The sequence below is a fragment of the Cyprinus carpio genome, chromosome B19 (genome assembly GCF_018340385.1).
Source record: "Cyprinus carpio isolate SPL01 chromosome B19, ASM1834038v1, whole genome shotgun sequence".
Lineage (NCBI taxonomy): Eukaryota > Metazoa > Chordata > Actinopteri > Cypriniformes > Cyprinidae > Cyprinus > Cyprinus carpio.
In genome coordinates, this window is record NC_056615.1 from 21,650,001 (window position 1) to 21,657,096 (window position 7,096).

General features: G+C 36.7%; 1 pseudogene; it reads left to right on the plus strand.

The window, feature by feature from the left end:
* Positions 1–604: 604 nt before the first annotated feature.
* On the plus strand, positions 605–4,308 carry LOC122140698 (annotated as a pseudogene).
* The last annotated feature ends 2,788 nt before the right edge of the window (positions 4,309–7,096 follow it).

Here is a 7,096-nt window from a genome sequence, read left to right on the forward strand (position 1 = left end):
GGTATCGAATAGTAAGATCACAGTACTTTGAGGCCTGTACAATGTCAATATTACTGAATGAATGAATGCATGAATAATTATGCCCCAGAATATTTTTATATTGTCAAAAAAAAAAAAAAAAAAAAAAAAATAATAATAATAATAGTAAAAAAAATAAATCCTAGTATCATGGTAATTTTTGGTATATTTTTAGGAATTTTAATAACAAAATAAAGATAATTTAAAAAAATATATTTTTGACCATATCTTTCCAACATATATGTAGGACACATGTTAAACCAATTTGTGTGTGTTTCTGCACCTTTTTATTTTTTAATCTATTAATTATTCAAACAGCAGAATAACATTTAACAACAGAAAGCGAACAATAAATAGATAAATAATACATAAAGCCCACAAACAGTAAGGTAAGCCATCATAACAATGATGATCAGAGGTAAATAACATAAAAAGTAACAGTAAAAAACATTTTTATTTTCAGATACAGATGTATTTATGTATGTGAAACTTATCCAAAATAAGTATTTTTTCCTAAGATTAAACTCTTTTTTTCCCCCCTCCGTTTGTATTACTGTTATTGACCTCATCTGCCTCTACTAACATGTCTGCGATCTACGTCCGATGCCGCACTTCCGCTCGCGTCCGCGCTCGTCCGATGATATCCGTCTGTTTCCGCCTGGAACTTCCTTTCTGGCAGCGGCTTAATCTTCGCCAACATGCCAGTGAGTACCAGAGAGCGAAAACATGTCAATATACACCACTTACATGACATTAAGACCTAAATACCGAAGCGCGATCAGTAACATGTCTTTATGGCAGACCCTCATGTGCGCGTTGTCACATGAACTCGAAGATGAACGTAAAAACGAGCGTTAAGGCTTGAATGGTTCGGCAGCGTGCGTTCGCGCCCTGCATCAAGATGGCGGCGCACATAGAAGAAAATATGGAGGTTTAACAGTAACGTGACGCACAATGAAGTGTTTATGTGTTATATAGTCTGATATTATGAGATAACACTTTAAAAAAACGGCTAAACTGTGTAATGCCTACATTTGAGAGAAGTCACCAGTGCCTTATGACTAAGTGATTTCATGCAGCTCTCTGAGAGTTGTTAGAATTAACTGAAAATGATCAAGACGCAATGGCTTCTGCATGGATCTGTCAAAACATAATTATCTGCCCTTCCTAGACAATATTTGTGGACATTATATGCTGCTGTTATACCCAAAATGCTGTCTGGATAGTGGGAAGTTGTTGGACACGGGGTGTTCATTGGCAGTTTTTTTTAATGTAAAATCATATTGTTTATTTTAATAGCTCGCAAAAGACTTGCTGCACCCGACCCCAGAGGAGGAGAGGAGGACGCACAAGAAGAAGCGTCTCGTACAGTGCCCCAATTCTTATTTCATGGATGTCAAGTGTCCAGGTGAGTGTCCTCCAAACGATTTTGGATAATTGGACTGCTCTGTGTCTGAATGGTCTTGATGTGTGTCTTGTTTTTCAGGATGTTATAAGAAATCACAACGGTGTTCAGTCACGCACAGACGGTCGTGCTTTGCGTGGGCTGCTCAAACTGTGCTGTGTCAGCCCACCGGAGGCAAAGCTCGGCTCACAGAAGGTTCGTTCGTGTTTTTACTCAAACTCAGACAGGTTTAGGAGAAACAGTGGAATGGAGAAATCAAATTGTGAGCTGTTTGGTAGATAACGTATTCTTGAGGGGTTCTGTTATTCTACTAAAGTTATTGTCTTGAGGTTTGGCATTAACTGTAGGAGATGGAATTTTAAAATATAAATAGGTTCAGCATTGCTTTATAAGAATCAGGGATGCGACTTTATAGTATTCCTACAAATTTATACATGTTTTCTGCACTGAGACTCGTGAGCCATGTAAATTGCATAAATTTGCATACTACGTCCAAAATAAATATTAATTGTATTTGATACTGTAGCTTTCATATATATTTTATTTTTACTATTGTTCTGTAAATATATATTTTTTTTACAGTACAGTAGTATTTTGCAATAGTTATATAATAAAATAATGTAAATAATGATAAAGTAAAAATATATTTTGAATAATAAGAATGGTAATTTTTTTAAGCCACCTGAAAAACGTGCTGTTGATGCAAGGACTGAAGCATAAGCCAAGCTGACCGTTTGAAATGCAGATTTTATTTTGAGGTATCAATAGCCACTTTTCCACTGTCGGGCCAGTGCAGGCCAGTGCGAGCCAGTGCTTTTAAACGGGCCGGGCGGGGCTAATAGCCTCGGGCCTGAAGCACCAAGGCCAAAATAGCGCTGTGTTTCCACCGTTGGGGCCAGAAGCTCCGCTGCACTTCACTAAAACCCGCCCTTTACACGCCTCTCTGGAACAACATCATGCAGTCCAATCATTTCAACAACAAAGAGAAGTTATTGGAAAACTAATCAGAAATGAATCACTGGAACTAGCGCGATCGAGTGTTTGTTTGCATGCTTTATTTTTTTTAAATCCAAAAGCATCTGTGTTTTACTATAATAAGTGATACATAGATCATAATGAATTAATTTATCAGTATTTAAAATTAGTCACAAAGAAATAAAGCGTTATGAACATAGCCTGCTCTTCAGTCGAGTCGGTTTCTGTTTATTTGTAGTCACATACATCACATTTAGAAAGAATTATAATTTCTATATTTTTATAAAAGCTCCCGAACAAAAACCATTATTGTATTTTTATGACACAGGCTACGCGGAGCTAAACTCTCGAGACGAGACTTATGACAGATAAAATATGTTAATAAATAAGTACACGATTGTGATAGAGAATAAGAAGCTGACGTCTGATTTCTTCAAGTGGTCACATTTACCATGTTTACTATGGTGACGTTAATGCCTAGCGTGCAGTCTTTTGCATCGCTTATAAATATTTCTGACCTTGTATGGTGATTATAATCCACATCGGATCAAGTTATTTCAAATACTCACTGCTGAATGAAATCAAGTTTTGAGCTCAACTTATTTAAATAAAGCGTTTAATGTTGATGTATAACCACTCCTCTAGCCCCAAAATGACCCCCATCGCCAAACCTCTCCAGACGCGGAGAAACTCCTCTTTGTTCATAACCACTCCTCTAGCCCCAGCTGGCCCGCTTTGGCCCAAGGTTTTCGTCGGGCCAAAAAACCCAGGCGTTGGCCCCGAGGAAGCACTGCCGAGGCACGATCAAGCCCCGGAAGTGACAGTGGAAACGCGACTGGCCCTGGCACGCACTAGTACGCTCGCTTTTGGCCCGACAGTGGAAATGTAGCTATTGATATTCGTTGGCCTGATTCAAGTCATAATTTTACTGTAAATTACAGTAGTTTAGTAGAGTCATTTGAATGGAAATGAGTGAAGATCTGTGATGATGCCCCGCAGGTAAACACTAGCACTATATTGTGCATAGCATTAAAATGAACTATACAGACAGCGCTTTAAGTTAGCAGCTGCTGACTGGTGCAAACATTATTTTGCTCTGAGTCAGTTCATGATAGATTTAAATAATTTCTCAGAGTATGACAGCATTCACAGTCATTATTGGGAGTTTATATAAAGCTGATCTGTACATAATTTGAGGTTATTGCAGTAATTTAGGAGGTTGTTGTGCATGAAATTATTCATATTATATTCATTGTCACAGGTCTGGCAGTGTATTCTTCTCTCTGATTTCTTTCAGACCTTTTAAACCCTTTAAACGTTTAGGTGATGTTAATAGATGTTCAGCCAAATTTCATGTGGATGATTGACCTCTTGTAGGTTGAAGGCCCTTGAGGGTTTTTTATCCTATTTATTAGAGCTTTACTAGATCTATATGAGCATTGGCTCAATCAGTGAAATTGTTGTGAGTTGGATGTAGGATCTTTTTTTCTAGCTAATGGCAATAATATTTTAAGAAACCCGTCATTTTATTTTAACTGGAGGCACAGAAATGAAACTTCAAAAACAGAATGTGTGCTGCTTTCCAATGTTTGAGGGCACTGTGGGGTGATATTCATGCTTTTGTTGTTAATGAGCTTAGCTGTTGTTTCTGATAATGACCTCTCTTTTTATTATGATTTCTCCAGGGTGTTCCTTCAGAAGGAAGCAGCATTAAGATGTTTTCTGGATGCTTTGTTAGAGAGAGAGGGAAGGAGACGGACCGGCCTCAGTGACAGCAGCCTGATTATTTCAAGCAAGAGATGAAGTAGATCCAATCACCCGTAGAGGTCTGAAGAACTGTCAGGAACACCCTCCAACCGAGCCTCTCTTTTTCTCTCTGTCTCAGTCTCAATAAAATGTTTGGGCTACAATGTTGCTGTGATGAGGTTTTTGTTCAAACTGTCATGCTTCATACGCATGGATGATTTAGTTGATCAGAATTTTGACTATTCAACCCTTGCCAAAGTTATTCTGAGAAAAATAAATGATCAAACAATTTAATATGCAGGTATGGTGCTCGGGAAACCCATTACCATGAATGCTAAAATCATTTAAACAGTCTTTTATTATGCGGCTTAATATTTCCCGTGGGAACTGTTTTTCAAGGTTCTTTAATGATAGAAAATTAAAAAGTGCATTTATTTGAAACATTCTTTTGTAACATATGAAAAGTCTTTATAGTGTCATTTTTTGATTAATATGTCCTTGCTGAATAGAAGTATACATTTCATTTGGAATTGTAACATTGCTAAAAGAAAAAACAGGCACAAATCAAAATGTTTGAGTTTTATGTATTTAATTTGACCAACACTGAATGGAAGCAAGCACTTATGATTCTATGAGATCATAGCCTGCATGTTTTCCTTAAAAATACCCATCTAAAAATGTAGTATTGCTTAATAAAAGAGTCATATTACTGAGATTCTTGCTAAATGTAATAAAACCGTGCAGTAAGAATGCATTAGGATTTCTGAATAGCTTTTCAAAAAAGCATTTCTTCCCAGTATTCATAAAATACTCATACAAATGACATTCATTATCAAGGCCAAGGGACCAAAGACCCAAATGAGTGGGTTAATGAACATAGTAACCCACTGTGTGCAGAATGGCAATGTTCAAATAGCATCAGTGAATGATATTTTATTAATCATTACCAGAGAAAAGAACAGCAAGATAAAGTGATACACAAAAAAGATGCATCAAGAGCAGTTATCTTATGAGATAAACTGTCAATAATCTTCTATTAAGTGTAGGAATGTCTACTAGAATACTCAAAACTCATCTTAAAATCCCACAGTGCAGCACTTTGTGAGGAAGCTGTGGTGTCGTGTCATTTAGTTTCCGAGATCATTAGTTGATTGCTTCTCTCTGCCGGGCTGCTATCTTCAGTGGCTCCTTAATGATAATATGATGAAATCAATTCAATTGTATTCTGTACCCTCCAGGAACGAGACCAGTGGACTAAATTGTCTGTGTCCCTCCTTAACCCAAATCAACTGCAAATTGTGACTGCCTAAATGACGCCTTGTGGGAATGAAACTGCAGCCTCACGGGAAGATCTCATGATTACTTTCAAGAGTCAAAACTTTAGTATACTTCACTACCTTCTCTTATTATAGATAGATAGCCTATAGATATTATATTCCTTACTCATTTTTTCTTAAGAATTCATCAGAATGCATCTTTACCACATGGTGTTCTCCTGTGAACCATGTTTTGGAACGATGCAGTCATGCTATGGATAATAATTTTCCCATTATGAAGAACATTAGTCTAAATACCACACACTTTGCTCTCTATTTCTTACTGTACTAGTGCAAGAGGCCGGCTTCAAACGTTCTGTACAAATGCAGTTCCCAAAATGACCACATAGTGTCAGAAAATATGTAACCCAGAAGTCTGCTTTAGCTTTTTGGTTTTCTGTTTTGAATATATATGCATTTTGAGTGCCTTGTTATCATCAAAACATGCTCTGTTGGCAAAAAAAATTAATAAAAAGCTATGTTAATCAATATATTGCAAAGGACGAACTATTATATTTATTAAAAATACATTTTTATTAATTTAATTGCAAACAAAAAGTTACATTTATTAAAATAAATACTAGCTATATATTTGATTGAAATAATACATAAATATTATATCTAACTACGTATTATAATGAGTTAAAATGCAGGTTAATAGAAACCAAATAATTTAAACAACAATATTTTTATACTTATTAATGATAATTTTATAGAATAAATAAGAACTTTGTATATAAAAATTTGTAGATGGCTTTAAATTTGAGGATGGGGGTCCCTCACATGAGGATGATCATATTTAGGGGTCCATGGCATCTAAAAGTTTGAAAACCAGTGAGTTTCCTCCTGTTGAGTGCAAAAGAGGATATTTAGAAGAATGTTGGTAACCAAACAGTTGACGGTAACTTCCATAATATTTTTTCCATAAGTCAGTTGCTACCATCAAATATTTGGTTACCAACATTCTTCAGTTTACGTTCTTCTGTGCTAAACACAAGAAAGAAATTCATACAGGTTTGGAACAAGTGAAGGGTAAATAAATCATAACAGGATTTTCATTTTTTTTGGGTGGGGGTGAACTAGCCCTCTAAGCAATAGCCTCATATTTATTATTGCCATGATTTAGCATTGCCATTGCCTTACAATGAGATGCTCTCAAGGGTGAACTTGACCTTCAGCCTCCACAATCCCTAAATTCACATTCAGGTCTGGCTCCATTCTGTTACGCAATGGCCAGTATTCACAGTCCAGTCAATTCCTGATAGACTTCAGGTCTCCACATACTCTTAAGAGCATTTAAGCACTCTCTTTCAAAACAAACAAACAAAACAATAACACCTAAAACTGGGACAGATAAGAAATTCCTCCTGCTAAATGCAATCAAACAACTCACCATTATCATTTTTAATGCCGCTGTCTTTAGTTGATATATTAAACGCTTGTTTTCGATGACATATCTATATGTTATACCGCTGTCAGCGTGAAAGCCTCTCCAGATGCCTGACTGTGAGTTCCGCTCACCTCGGCTCCCTCTCCATGTGAAGAGACTACCGAAGGCCGTCTGTAGTAATAGGGTAATCTATTATAGGGCTCTCACTCGCTCTCTGGTTTCCCATTCCCCGGCCCCTGTCTCAGC